We start from the raw sequence: 15,225 nt of genomic DNA, 5'->3' as shown, positions 1-15,225 counted from the left end.
CATCCCCCATCCACTCCCCATCCATCCATCCACCATCTATCCACCCATCCATCCCCCATCCATCCATCCACCATCCATCCACCCATCCATCCATCCACCCATCCATCCACCCATCCATCCATCTCACATCCATCCATCCACTCATCCATTCTTCCATCCTCCATTCATCCATCCACCCATCCATCTCCAATCCATCCATCCCCCATCCATCCATTCCCTATCCATCCATCCATCCACCCACCCTCCTATCCACCCACCCACCCATCCACCAATGGTTACTGACCACCGACAAGGCACTGCTCTAGGAAGTCCTGGCCCTCGGCCTCCTCCTATCTCCAGGGAGAAGGGATACTGAAGCAGGAACATATAGACCCGTGTGAAAATGTCAGGTCATGTCACATGCCAAGAAGTGGAGCCAGATGGATCTCATGGCAGGTGGGGTGAGGTGCTTCTCAGAGCAGGTTCACGGAGGCCTCTCCGAGGAGGTGATGTTGAGCGGAGGCTGACACGGCACACGGCACTCTGCACGTGGGGGTCTGGGGACAAACATTTTGGCAGAGGGAACAGAAGTGCAAAGGCCCTGTGGTGGGAGTGTGTGGGCTATATGGCAGACCCACTGCCTTTCCTACTCTTGGTCTGGGGGCGTGAGGACAGGGTCTAGGCCAGGAGGCTGGGCTGGGGGAGAGCTGGGGCGGAGCCTATAGCCCTGGAAACAGGCCCTCTGGCTTGGATTGCTGTTGACTGATTTTCTCTGGGTTTTGCAAGCAGCACAAGCTCTTTGTATGAAATGGGGTGTCAGAAAAGGATAAAAAAAGAAAAAGCAAGAAAGAAGGCCCACACGCTGGCAGCACCCAGGCGGGCCCCTGCGGCCCTCGCCTGTGGCGCGTGGCGGGAGAGCCCAGAGCTTTGCATTTTCGGAGGTGGAGCTGGTACTGCGGCTGCAGGTCCATCCTCTCTGGCCCCTGATTTTGGCACAGGCCCCTCCCCACAGCCCAGACATCCCCCAGGGGCTGTTCAGAGGCTGCCTGCGGCTCCCTGGGGCGCCTGCTTCACCCCAGCAGCCCGACTGAAGGAGCCCTCCGCATTCTACTGGGAACACCAGCCTGATTGGACAGCCCCGCCTGCATTTCCCAGTACTTCCTTGGCACTGCGTCCCTGGAGAGTTTTAAGCTCTCGGTAGTAAATTGTTTTCCTGAAAAGTGGGGCCCATCCCCTTTGCCTCCTGGGGCAGCAGGCTGTGACATCTTGCCAGCCCAGAGTGTGTAAATTCACTGTCCCTCGGACCCTTCTGTGGTCAAGGAGGACCCTGCGGCTGTGTGGCCTGAGCAGATCGCGCCCTCGGGATGCCTCAGCTTCCCGTCCCGTGGCCGAGTCTGCCTGCCTGCAGGTGGGAGCAGAGCGGGGAGAGGACTGACCGTGGCCTCCATTTGCCCTTCCTCTCTCAAGGGTGGGGGGGGCACATTTGCCACCCCAGGGGTGCTCTGCCCACCTGGTCACTTCTGGATGGATGGGACTGTTAAGGTCTCTGCACCTGAGGGCCTGGGTCCCCAAGGACAGCGGCAGGGTGCCCACAGCTCTGCGGTGTTTGAGGCATGCCCCGGACAGCATTTTGCACATGAGTTCTCGCTTCCGTCTTGGGCCCGGCCCTGGGAGCCTGGTGGCACTGCGCCTGTTGCCACTGAGGACTCTGTGGCTCCAAGAGGCCCCAAGCCCAGCTGAAACCTCAGGAGCGGGGACTGAGGCATCTCATGTAGAAGCGGGCAGCCTGGGCCCATGGAGAGGGTCAGAGGCGGATGGGAATTGTCAGGGGGCTGGCTCTGCCCTCTCCTCCACCCCCGTCCCCTCTGCTCTGTGCTGGACAGCTACTCTTCTGGGGCCTGGTGGGGCCACTCCAAACCCCATGAATGGGCTAAGAGGAGCCCAGGGTTTCCCAGGTGACCGGAAATGGGGTCCAAGGGCAGGGCCCCAGGTCTGCTTCCACCAGTGTTCCCAGGGCTCGGGTCTGTGCTGATGTGGGCCTATGTTTGTGTGTGCATGATCAGAAAGGGTCAAACACGTCAGCAGGACTGTGTGTGTGGGGGAGGGGGCGTAAGCTAAGAGCCATCAGTGACCTTCAGCTGAGAAATAGTGACCTCTCCATCCATGACTGTGATCCGTTACGGAAACCTCTTCCTGGTCACAGATGGAGCCTGGATCCCAAACTCAGACAGAGCCTTGGTCCTGATGACACCCTGAACCCTGACCCTAGTCACTACTGATCCCTAACCCTGCTCACATGCTGAGTCTTGATCCTGGTCACACTCTGAGCCCTGACTCTACTCACAGTCTGAGGCATGACAGTGCTCACACTGAGCCCTGATCCTGCTCACACACTGATCCCTGACCCTGCTCACACTCTGAGCCCTGACCCTGCTCACACACTGAGCCCTGACCCTGCTCACACTCTGAGTCCTGACCCTGGTCACACACTGAGCCCTGACCCTGCTCACTCTCTGAGCCCTGGTCCTGGTCACACTCTGAGTCCTGACCTTGCTTACACTCTGAGCCCTAGTCCTGGTCACAGTCTGAGTCCTGACCCTGGTCATACTCTGAGCCCTGACCCTGGGCACACACTGAGCCCTGACCCTGTGTCTCACCTGGAATCACTGTGCATGTTCACATGTAATTGCGCATGTGTCATATGCTTGCAGGGCCGCCTCCCTGCATGTGACACACTCGCCTTAGAAAGAGTGAGTCAGAGGCTTCCACCCACAGTGCAGACCCTCCACCTGCCTCGCCCCAGTTACACACACACACTTACCCACAGCGGCTCCACATCCCCTCTCAAGGCGACTGCTCGTGCTCTGTAAACATTGGGCCCTGACAGCCCCCTGGAGTCGCTCTTGCCCCTGGAGCCCAAGTTATGCGACCAGTCCCACCCTCTCAGCCCAAAGAACCCGGATCACCCGCTGCTGAACACTGGCTGACAGCATGGCCCAGGGAGCCCCCTACACCCCTGGACTAGCCTGGCCAGTGGCAGTGAGGGCCTGGGGAATGAGAGTGTTAGGGAGGGAAAAGGGGGTCCCTGCAGAGTTCCCAGATGTTTAGGAGGGTGGATGGATGGCCGGGTGGGTGGAGGAGGAGTGGAGAGAGGATGGAGGGGTGGTGACGGGGGTCGAGAAAGGCTGGGAAGCACGTGGCGGGAGTTGAGTTCTGTGGTTCTGAAAGGACAGCTCCCTGGGTCTTGGACTCATGGGAAGTTGCAAGTGTTTCGCAGTCTCCTTTTTAAAAATAAATAACCCAGAGTTACATAGAGCATAAAAGTCAGAGTTTGCAAGGTCGCGAGAGATCATCTGCTCTGCCCTCACTTGAAAGTGGTCCGACTGAGGCCCAACGTGGGGACGTTAGTATCGGCCAGGGCCCGGGCCAGACCCCATCCATGGTGCTTGTCCTGCTAGGCCAGTGTCTCAGGGGTGTTCTGCCAGATGCCAGCCCCAAGAGGGCTCCAGGAAGAGCAGGGTTCCATGCCCACCACACACACATCAGCTATCAAGGCCCTGAGAAGGCCTGCAGCGGGCTCCTATTCACCTGGGTTGGGCGTGTCCCTAACTTGTGGGCTCTTGGCACCCTTACTCTCCAGACCCTGAGCCAGTAGAGTAGACACTGGGACAGGCTGGCAGAGAGGGTGACATCCCCGCACACAGTGTGGGCTCCTTTCCCGAAGCCTGACCCCCCCAGGCCCCTTTAGATCTGCTCGTTTACTCACACAAGCTTTCTCTGTCCAGCTGAGGGGACTGAGGCCCAGAGTGCTGTCTGACAAGCCCAGGGTCACCCCGTGGGTCATTCCAGTCTGTGCAGACTCCCAGCCCTGCCACATACACAGGGCCCAGGCCGGGGGCAGCTGTCCCGGGGAAACGCAGGACCTAGGCCCAGCCTCCTCCCTGGGCTCCCTGCCCAAGTGTGCGTCTTTGTCCCTTTAAGAGCTTTGCCCCCCCCATCCTTGGTTTCCGTGGAGAGGGCAGTGAGGGGGCAGGCCGAGGGGGGCGAACGGAAGGGAGCCTTGGCAGGGTCCCCAGGTCGCTGTCAGCGGCCGGTTCCCAGCCCGATTTCTCCCACGCCGGCTGTTGCTGATGGGGGCAGAGGGGGTGGGCCGAGCCGAGACAGGCCCAACACAGAAGGCCTCTGTGGCGGCCTGGGAGGGCCTCAGGATCCTCATCCTCCCTGAGCGTGGTGGGGCAGGGGGAGGGTGTGCTTGCTGCCCCCCCACCTGGGTGGGGGAGAGGTGGAGTCTGCTCTTAGAAGTGAGACCGTCCACCCATCCTACCCTCCGCCCCTGCCCAGCCCTGGACTCAGCCCAGCCTTTTTCCCCAGCGCCCCCTGGTCTCTGAGTCTGCTCCCACTTTGTCCTTGGGGGCAGCAGGGGCTGGCAGAGGCTGGTGTGGGCCCGCCTCTCCTCAAGGGGCTCCAGAGCCCAGCCTGCCAGTCTCCTTGGCTTTGGGAGCTGGAGGAGGAGACAGGCCATGAGGTCAGGAGGACCGGGGTGCTCTGAACCTGGGGTGGGACAATGAGCATCCCCTGGCCCGCCCCCCACTGCCCTCCACCCCGCCGGCCCCCTCGCTGCCTGGTCCCTGTGCTCTCATCTCCTCCTCCGGCCTCAGAAGCCACCTGTGCCGGGAGGCCTTCCTGCCCATTTTCCTACATCTGTGCCCTGTCCGCTTCTTCCCTGCTCCGACCCCAGATTGCAGGAAGTCCATACATCTGTGTTCCCTGCTTCCTGTTGGCCCCACCCCTGCAGAACGTGAGCCCCACCCGACGGCAGGGCTGGGTCTCGTCCACGTGTTTCCATGCTGGGCACACAGTAGGCCCTCAGGAGGTGAACAGAGACCACTGGAGTGCGACCACAGGATGACGGGGTCCTTCATCCTCCGGGGACTGGGGACTCACCCATTCGACCATTCATTGACTCACTCATTCATTCTCTGAACGCATCTTTCCCGCGTCCAGCCTGCCCAGTGCAGTCTGACTGTGGTGACAGGGTCCTGCTCTCAAGGTGCCCCCACACACTGCGTACCCAACAGGACACCCACCAGGGGGCCGGGCCCTGGTGAGCCCACCCTTCCTTCTCTTGGAGATGGGGTGAGAGGGGCCCTCCCAGGACAGGGGGGACCTGGGCCTGCCCTCGACACAGCTCCAAGGTGCCCCCCTGGAGTGCCTGCTTGGACCTGTGTGTCCAAGGGCTGGGGCTCTGTGGGGTCCTACAGCCTAGGTTGGCCCGTCAGCACGGCCCCTCCCCGCGCTCAGGAATCCCTGGTTCTGCCTGTGATGGCCGGGCAAACCCGAGCCTCAGTTTCCTCCAGTGTACACTGGGACACCATGAGTGCCCACCGTCTCCTGGTCCAGGCAGGTGCCACCCAGCACCCACCCCCACCCCTTCCTGGGGCCCGCAGGCAAATGCAGAGGGTGGGGCTGCTGGGGCTGCCAGAGCTGCCCACCCCTCCCCCGGCCCCTCCCCCGGCCCCTCCCCTGCTCTCCTTTCTCTTCCTGCTAGAAAAAGCACTGCCGGCTGCTGCTTGGCCTGCGACAGCCCTGGTGAGGAGTGTCTGGGGAGGAGGGGCAGGAGGAGCGGCAGGGTCCTGTGCCAGGAGCATGCGGGGGTGTCCCAGACACCTGTGCTCCAGCCTCTGGGGCTGTTAGTCTGGCAGGGGCGTCTGGGGCTGGGGGCTTCCCTGCATGGCGCTGTGTCCAGCCCTGTCTCAGCCCCGTGCTTTCCCACCTCGGGGGTTCCCGTGTGTCCGGCTGCCCCTGTGTCGTGCAGCTTCTCTGCACCTGTGTGGGTGGGTGGGTGCGAGGGTGGAGGTCTGTGGCTTTTTGGGCACGATGTCCATGGAGACAGAAGGGGGAGGGGAAGGGGCTTGCGAGTCAGGGAGGCACAGAGCGTGGCCGGCCCTGAGCTCTGGGATCTGCTGGACGGGAGTGGGGGCGGCGCGTGGCCAGTGTGGTTTCCGGAGGGTGCCTGCACTGGTGAGGTGGGCGGGGCAGCTGCACGGCAGGGGACAGGTTGAGTCAGCCGTCAACCATGTCATCTGTCCCTGGTCAGGAGGCTGAGCGTCAGAGGTAACTCCACAGCCTCCCCTTCTCTCTGGTACCGTCACCCTCGCCTCCGGCCCCGCCATCATCACCCATCCCACTGTCAGCACCCCCACCCCACCAGCTCTGCCATGAGCCGCCTCCTGACTAAACCCGTGCCCAGCAGAGGACAAGGGGAGGAGGTGGAGCTGCCCTCGGGGAGGGGGGCACCCGGGAGGTCACTGGGCGGTACAGCTGGGCACTGAGGACACCGGGCCGTGCCAGGAAGTAGGAGGGAGGGCTAAAGGGCTCAGCCTTGCCCGCTTCCCTCCTCCCACTGAGACCTGCGGGCTCCAGGAGGGGCCGCCGCGGGTGCAGGGGGAGCGGCTGCCTTGGGCTGTGCTGGCGCAGGAAGGGGCGCATGTGGGCACAGAGCAGGGGACTCTTGGGATGGGCCTGCGCCTGGCCGGCACACAGGGGTCCTTCAGGATGCTCCTGGCAGGGATTTCTTCCATCTGTCCGTTTGTCCGCTTGTCCATCCGTCCTTCTATCTGCAAGCGCCGAAGCCCTGTGTGTTCCCAGTGATGACCCGCCCACATGGAGCGCTCAGGCCACGCGCAGCCCTCTGGCCTGGCTTCACTGTCCCAGGAGGAGGTTGGGGTGGGGGCTGCCTCCTGCCCAAACCTGTGTCTGATGTCATTCCTGCAGCATCGCCCCCCCACCTGCCCAGGCCCTGTCCTGCTGCCTCCCGCGGGGCCCCAGTCCTCCTCGCCATCCTCCCGGGAGCCTCGCCCACTGCTTTCCAGGCTCACCCCACACTGTTCCCGCTGGGCCGTTCCATCCGCCCCCATCCACTCCCTCCAAGGCTGTGCCGGTGGGGGAGCCCACAGGTCCCGAGTGCCCTCCCCGAGGCATGGTGACACGGGAGATGGGTGGGCACGAGGGGCAGGGCTCTGACCTCCAGCAGGCCTGGGCTCCAGTCCCGGCCCTGTTTCTTACTAATGGGGTGACTATGGGGAGCCCCTTTGCCTCCCTGAGCCTCAGTTTCCCCATCCATAAAGTGGGGTTTCTGAATGAGATGATGTGCGTCGAGTAACTGGAGCCAGGAAGTGCTCATAAGCAGATGCCATCGTGTCCCCTGTTCCAGGAGGACTGCTCGGAGGAGAAGGCCGCTTCCCTAGCTGGCACTGTGCCCTGTGCTAGGGGACAGCAGGGAGCCACTCAGACAAAGCACTCACCCTCGGGGGGCTGGGGGGCTGGGGGGCTGGGGCATGACTGCCCCGTGTACTGGGGGTGACAGGCCAACTCTGAGGTGGGCTTCCTGGGGAGGGACACCTCGGGCTGGTCGTGAGGGCGGAGCTGGAGTCCACTGGTAGGAGGGTCGTAGAGGCCCCCAGGCCCGTGTGCAGCCTGTGCAAAGGCACCAAGGCAGAGAGTGGTTGAGCTGGGGAACAAGCGGTCCAGTGAGAAGTGGGCCTGGGGCCTCCACCAGCCCCTCATCCAAATCCCCAGGCCTCATTTTAGGAGCAGAAAGGGGTGAGTTCTCTGGCCTTGGGGGTGACCAAGGAGGGGCAGAATTGGGGTAGGGGTATGGAAAGGCAGAGCTGACACTTCCTGGTCACCTGCACTGTGCCTGGTCCTTCTGCCAAAAGCTCATTCCATTCGCCAGCCCTGGCAAGTTTACACCAGGCACCGGTCCTCAGACAAGAAGCCAGAGGCTCAGAGTGGTGGTGATGCTTGCCTGGGTCACACAGTGGCTCATGGGTCCTCACCCCAAGTTGAGTGACCCTGCAGTGCCCACCAGGCTCCCTCACGCAGATGGCCCCCAGTGACCCTGAGGTGGCATGGCAAGGGCAGGGGCAGGGGGCAGCAGGGGTCCACACATGGGGGGGATGTTCCTGGAGGGCTTGTGGTCACCCTCGTCCTCAGGACACTTGCTTCCCTCTGCTGAGGGTGCAACTGCTCGTTTCCCGAGGCAGGAAAGTCTCCATCAAAACCCCAGCTCCCGGGCGGCTCAGTGGTTTGCGCCCTGCTAGCGTGTTGGGGGGCAGCGGCTAACTGTCCTTGTCTCTGCAGGGAGCCCTCGGGATGTGGGGGGCGGGATGTGGGGTCGACAGGAGGGACTCCCAGGCTGGCAGGGACGGTACGGTGACCGTGGGGGGTGCCCATTCTCCTTTCCTGGCCTGGTGCAGAGGCACCTGGAAGAGCCAGATGGCAGATGACCTTGCGGTCACCTGAGGAGACGGGACCTTTGGGAGTCAGGTGAACTGGGAGATGCCTGGAGGGTGGGGTGGAGGTGGGGGTGTGCTGGACAATGGTGATAGTGTGGCTGCCTGAGCTCCGTCGTCCTGGTTGACGGGGTGGTGGCAAGACCTCCTGCGAGACAAGGCGGGTGTGGAGTAAGTGCTTGTTGCTGAATGCTGGTGATGGGGGTTCTGGTTCACGTCGGTCCTAGCGACAGTGGCGATGCTGGCTCTGAGGAGCTGATGGCAGTTATGGTGATGGTGCTAATAGTGGAGGCGATGCTGGTGACCTGAAGGCACAGTAATGGTGGTGGCAGGGGTAGTGACAATTGTGGTGGTGGTGGTGAGAGCGATAGCACTGGGAGCGATCGTGTTGTTGATGGTGGTGATGATGGTGACAGTGTTGGTGCAATGGCGGTAGCGTTGATGGTGTGATTGTTGGTGATGGTGAGGGTGGTAGTCATGTTGGTGCTGGTGATAACGTACTGGTGGTATTGGTGATGTGGTGGTAATGGTAGTGGTGTTAATGGTGGCATTGTTGGTGGTCGTGGTGGTTGTGATGACTGTGTGGTGATTACGGAGATGGTGGTGTTAATGTTGCTGATAATAGTGAGTTGGTGGTAAGGATGATGACGTTGGCGCTGGTGGTAGTGATGATGTCGTGTGATTGTGTCGTTGTTGGTGATGAGGGTGACGATGATGGTGTTGATGTTGACAGTGTTGGTGGTGGTGGTGATGTGGTGGGGTGTTGGTAATATAATGGTGGCGGTAGCAGTGATGATGACGGTGGTAACGATTGTATTGATGGTGTGGAGGGTGATGTTGATGAGGGTGGCGGTGGTTTCACTGATGGCTATGAAGGTAGAGGTTGTGGTGACAGTTAAGGTGGCATTGGTCACGAGCTCAGCTAGGGAATTTGAAGCCCCCTTCCCTGCGGGAACCAGGACACACCCGTGGCACCGTTAATGAGCAGCAGACAGGATCTGACGCCAGCCAGGGTGGATGAAAGGACGGGGCGGAGAGCAGAGGGGAGCGCTCACGAGGCCAGGGCTGTCTGGGAGGATATCTTGGAGGAGACAAGGCCAGGCCGGCTGTGACAGATGGTCAGGTTTGGGACCTGCTGGGGTCAGGGGCATTCCCACGGAGGTTCCCCATGCCCAGCGCCGGGCCTGGCACAGGCAGGCCAGGGAGGTGCTTGCTAAATGAATGAATGGACATACCAGCTTGACTCTCCAGCTACATCAGTGGCGGGAGCATGAGGGGGTGCGGGTGTCAGGGCAGAGGCCCCTCAGGTGACAGACTGGACAGAGCTGGGCCGCAGGCACTCCAGGTGAAGTGCTGAGTGAGGGGCAGGGGCTCGGGGAGGAGTCCTGGGGTGTGGGCCTCTGAGCTGGGAGGACTCAGCAGGGGGAGAGGGGTCGGCAGGACCCCTGCCCTCCCAGGCCAACCCCTTCCTCTGGGGCCGGGGAGCCCAGGGTCCCACCCTCTCCAGGGCCCTGTCTACCTGGCAGGCTGCTGTGCGCCTGTGGCCCTGCCCAGGTGGGCGGGCAGGGGGAGGATGGGCCGCTGGACCCCAAGCAGGCCTGTGCTGGAAGCCCTGACTCCATATGCGGGGGCACCGGGGGCAGCCATGGGACTGGCGTCATGGCATCGCAGGGAACCTGAGAAGCCCTGGAGGCCCCCGTCACAGAAGCACAGATGCTGACCGAGGCTCAGAGTCAGCACTGGCTCAGGCCCCGGAGAGCCAGCCACAGGCAGGGACACGGGCCCGAGGGGGCGCGGGTCTCACCTGGCAGCTCACTCAGCCAGCAAGGCCCAGGTCAGGCAGGTGTCCATCCCTGGGGTCCATGGGTCACAGACCCCGGGGTCCCCACAGGACCACAGGCATTGCCCCGAGGCCCTGAACTGAGGGGACGGAGCTGATCTGGCCAAGCCCTGGGGAAGCGGACGTGGCCGGCCTACCCTGGGGCCTCTCACAAGCCAGCAGCCAGATAGGGGCTGGACATGGAGTGGGGATCAAGGGGGCTTCCTGGAGGTGGCAGTGGCTCTGAGGAGCCTTGAAGGACTAGGCTGAGTCAGCCAGGGGACAGAAGGCATGTGGTCATAGGACCAGCCAAGATCAAGGCCTGGAGGCCGGAGAGGGCGCCTGTGTTTGGGTCACTAGTGGTTCCTTCTGGGCTGGCGTGTGCAGGCAGGGCCACTAGGGCCCAGGGCAGGTTGGGGAGTCATGGTGAGCTCTGGCTGCTAGGCGAGGTAGCACCGGGGAGGAGAGCCCCGGCCCAGCGGCAGGGAGGACCTGATGGAGGGGCTGGGGCAATGCTCAGGAGCTGACAGGTTATCCGGGCAGGCTCCCTGGAGGAGACAGCACCAGCCGGAGAGAAGTGGGCCCTCCTGATGGGTGACGCATGACTTAGCAGGGCTTGTGCCTGGGATGGGTGGTAGGGAGCACAGATGGAGGCCAACCGTTGAGGGTCTCGGAGGCCAGGCTGAGAAGTTTGGAGAGGTTCCTGGAAGCCCCTGGCTGAGAGACACCTTGCCCACTCCCTGTTCCCCCACTGGGGCGTGCTGTGCCCACTCCGGCTTCTTCCTGCTGTGTGGGAGGACACCTATGAGTCATTCACACTCCAGTGTGAATTAGCCCATCAAACCCCAGGGGACCCTGACGGGCACAGTCCCATAATAGCACCTGCTTCGTGGGCCGACAGGAGGCATCATGCGTGCAGCCAAGGCCCTGGCTCGGTGGGCAGGCGCGTGTGGGGGCACTCTCCACTCTCTCTCTGTGTTACTGTCCCCTGGGTGTGTCGGGCCCTGAAGTGGGCCCTGGGTCCCTGTGGTCTCCCTGAACAGCATGTGGGGTGAGGACTTGTGCCCACCTCACAGGGGAGGCAGGTCGACTCCTAGTGGCCAGGAGGGAGCCGACCCAAGGGTGGGACCAGGCCTTGGTGGCCCAGTTCCCCTCTGGAGCCGGGCTGGACCAGCGTTATCTGGGCACCGGCCAGGTGGCAGGAGAGCAGGGGTGCCACAAGGCTGGGCCTCCTCTTGGGGCCTCTGACACTGCTTGGCTCCCCACCACCCTGGGCCCAGGGTTAGTGCCTTGGGGGAGCTGCCTAACCAGAGTGGGGGCCAAACCCACTACCCCTGTCCAGCTGGAGACGGGAACCAGGCTCTCTCCTCTGAGCCGCCTGCACTTGGGACAAGGCCGTGGCCCCGTGCTGGGTGCTGAGGGTGAAATGCGGAGGGAGCTGCTGGGGCTTCGCGGCCTGAGTATGGCCGGAGGGGAGCGCTCGGCGGGGAGTGGGGAAGTCGGGTTGGAGGGTGGGCCAGCCCCCGGGGCCCTGGGGTCCCTGAGGGCGAGAGGCCATGGCTCTCAGTGAGAGAGCTGTGCAGGGTTTGGAGCAGGGCGATGTGGCCAGGCGTGTTTCAAACAATGGTGCTGGCGCCGTGCAGTGGCCAAGTGGGGGCCCTCGGGGCAGCAGCCGCAGCGAAGGGGGATGGGCTGTGGTGGGTCCCCCGGGGTGGTGGCCATGGAGGGGTGGGCGGCTGGTGGACTCTTGGTGCATTTTGAAAGGAAAGCCAGGTGGACTTACCGATGGGGCGGCTGTAGGGGAGGGAGGGTGGGAGGGAGGAGGCGTTGAGGTTTCGGGGGGCAGTGGGAGGTTGGAGGGGCAGAGAGGCTGTGCTCCTCAGTCTTGGCTGAGTACTGTCCCCACTGGTGTGCCGGCAGCAGGGTGAGCAAGCCAGATCCGGTCCTGCACTCCTGCGGGGGACGCTGGGCAGGACCCAGAACCAGGGGCAGAGCGTCATGTGGTGGGAAGAAGCAGGCAGGAGGCAGGAGACCAGTGGATGGAGGCTGCGGGTCAGGGACGGCCTCCCGGGGGGACAGGGGGAGCCTGGGAGCTGGCCTTGGCTGTGGCCGGGGAGGTGGAGCCAGCCAGGCAGGGCCTAGCAGGTCAGCTGATCTGATGGAAGGGGCACAGCTCTGCCCTGGGGGCCCTGTCTGATGGGAGAGACAGCCCTTCTCTGGGATCTCTGATCTGAGGGGCCCAGGGCCCCTCACTCTGCCTTCAACTCAGGCAGGGAGGGGCTCCTGCTCTGAGCCCCGGATCCCCCTGCCCTTCTGGTCCTGGGAGGTGCCACTGCCCCTGCTCCTTCTCTCACCCTGGACCTAGGGAGGCGGGAGGAACAGGTGTCGCTGACCCAGATTCCTCGGGTCTGGGCCCAGGAGGGAGGGCCTGGCTCTATGACCCAGATATTCCAAGTTTCTGAAGCTCAGACAGGAGGCAGCAAATGGTCTCCCACGTGTGGCAGCGGTCACTGTGCACAAGAGGAGGGAATGACCTGCCTGTGTTGCAGAGATGGGAACAGGTGTCCCCTGGAGCAGGAAAGATTTTGGTCAGACGTGGTGAAGAACTTCCAGATGCTGTGGGTCTAGGAGGATGCGTCCTAGAGGTTTTGTTGAAAATAGGAGGGCTGAGGGTCCCCTAACCTTCCCCAGGTCAGGGTGTGCCTAAGATGCAAGGCAGGGGCCACCCATCCACCTGTCCTGTGATGTCCAGCACAGCGTGGAAGGCTCAGCCAACTGCCTGGGAAACCTCCATTGACGGAGTTCTTTTCCTGGCTTGGGATGGGGGCTTGACCTCTGTGTCGTCTGGGTCTCAGGTTACCCTTGAGGGTCCCGTTCGGATCTGTTCTTCAGAGTCCAGTGGTTCAGACGGCGGGGGGCGGGGGGCAGGCAGGGGAGGGGGTCAGATAGAGAAGAACTGTGATTTGGCCCTCGTGATGTCTGCTGTGTGGCCTTGGGTAGCTGCATCACGTCTCTGAACCTCAGTGTCTTCATCTACACAGCTGAGCTGAGGGTTATTGCAGAGATTAAGTGATAAAATGCACAGGAAGCTGTTATTATTGAGCTGCTGGGAGGGGGCGAGGAGAGGGTCCATGCCCCCCTGCTCCCCTGATACAGGCCACCAGGGGCTGGGGACTGCAGAGCGGGGGAAGATGCTGAGGCCGGACAGCCTGCATTGCACTCCCACAGGGTCCAGCAACTTCCAGAGCGACCAGCAGCTGCCCACCTCCAGGGCTGCTGGCCCGACCAGCTGGTTCTCTGGCCCAGGGGCGGGCGCCTCCTTGTGCCCTCCACGGCCTGAGGCTGCAGGGGCAGGTCCTGGCCCCACCCCTAGGCAGAGCAGGCAGCTACCCCTGGCTCTGCCCTCCTCTGGGAGGCTGATAAGCTAATTAGTGCCCACAGCAGGAGCCCTGCAGGGCCAGCTACCGGCCTGGGCTGGCGTTCTCCCAGGAGGTGGCCGGCAGCTGTCTGCCTGGCGCCCTGCAGGCCCGCCAACGCCGCCGGCTGGGAACCTGCCAGGCTGCTGGCCCCAGCCAGCCCGGCTACGCTCACCCCAGGCCTCGGGGTGCTGTTCCCTCTCGGTCCTCCAGCAGCCCTCAGGTCAGCCAGAGAGCGGGTCTCCAGGTCCCCCCTCCTCCGCTCTCAGGAGCAGGGCGGAGGCGGTGTCCGTGCCTGGATCCTGAGAGGCAGAGCTGGGATCTGCACCCAGCACTGGCTGGCCACAGAGCCTGCCCTTAGGAGCAGCCACACGGTCAGTGTTGTGGGCAAGCCGGTCAGCTTGAGACACGGCCTACAGTCTTCCTGGGAGCACTGGGTTTTGGGTCCTCTGGCCCGCGCTGCGTCGGCTGTCCTTGGGTCTGGTCAGCAGCTTGCACGTGCAAGGCTGCAGCCACACATGCATCCCTGGGCATGAGGACAGGGCAGTCCCGGGGGAAGGAGGGCTGGAGGGCCGTGGTGGGGGCTGGGGTCGGCCAGGGCTCAGTGCTTGGTGCCCATGTCCTGGGTCGTGCTGAGGGACGAAGGGAGATGGCAAGCCGGCGTGCCCGGGGCAGCCGAGTGAGGCCTTGATAAAGCTCCAGCTGAGGGTGTGAGGCTCAGGCTGGACCTGGGGTGTCACTGGGACCTCCAGGACCCCACACTCCTTCTCTGTTACTGACGTCCTCAGGTCTTGTTCCTGCCGCTGTGGTTGGTGGGGTCTCCCTTCTCTCGAGGAAGGCAGGGGAGAAGGGGTCTCTGCCAGGGCTTTCCTAGGCTTTGACTTCTGTTCCTCACTGTGCCAGGAGCGGGGCCATGCGGGCGGCTGAGCCGCTGGCCTCCATCCTGGTGGCTGGGGTCAAGGCTGTGGCCTCCGCCCTGGCCCTGGCTGGGCTCTGCTGTTCCATGTGACCTGGCACACCTTGGGTCCTTCTGGGCATGTGGAGGTTCAGCTGCGCCGAGGCCAGAAGGCTCAGGCAGAGGCGTCCATGGAGCTGGAGGCTGAAGCTGCAGGGCCCCTCCGTGGCTGATGTCTCCGTCTGCATTCTTTTTTTATAGAGGGCTCCTAAAATGAATGTGCTTCGGGCCTCGCAAGCCCTGGTCCCCATGGGCTCAGGGCATAGTGCCCACAAGAGGGACGTGTTCTCCTCTCACTGCACCTCAGAGATGAGCGGACAGGCCGGCAAGGAGGGGCCCTGATGCACCTGCAGAGCCTGGGGCCAACTCCAGGGCCTCCTGACAGCTCTGCCTTGCTCTCACCTGGGGCACATCCTGCCCGTGGGGCCTCAGTTTTCCTCCTTGTAAAATGGGGGCAGGTCCTTCCCTGTGGGGGGAGAATCAAGAGAGAAAAGCAGATGTGAAGGTGACAGGCTGGCTCAGAGCACATCCCTTCTCCCCTGGTGCCTGGAGCTCAGAAAGGGGATTGTGTAACATCTCAAATTCAACAGAAGCTGCTCTGGGGCTCTCAGATACCTGCAGCTGGTGACTCTGAACATTCCCAGAGACGCTAACACGGACACGCGAGCACTGTGCCGGGCGCTTAGCGGGGCATCTGCCCGCTTCATCCTCTCACCTGTCCCCCTCCCCATTTTGGAGATGAGGAAACTAAACCTGGGGGGG

The 15,225-nt window shown here is 62.9% G+C and overlaps 1 protein-coding gene across 1 annotated transcript in view; it reads left to right on the top strand.

Annotated features, from left to right (window-relative positions):
* ADGRB1 (adhesion G protein-coupled receptor B1) overlaps positions 1-15,225 on the top strand; it is a 72,223-nt gene that overhangs the window by 25,063 nt on the left and 31,935 nt on the right. The gene's annotated exons all lie outside the window — the stretch shown is intronic.

This window comes from Equus quagga, chromosome 16 (assembly GCF_021613505.1).
Source record: "Equus quagga isolate Etosha38 chromosome 16, UCLA_HA_Equagga_1.0, whole genome shotgun sequence".
NCBI classification, from domain to species: Eukaryota; Metazoa; Chordata; class Mammalia; order Perissodactyla; family Equidae; genus Equus; species Equus quagga.
Note: the sequence above shows the minus strand (reverse complement) of the source record. Positions and strands in the feature narration are given on the sequence as shown.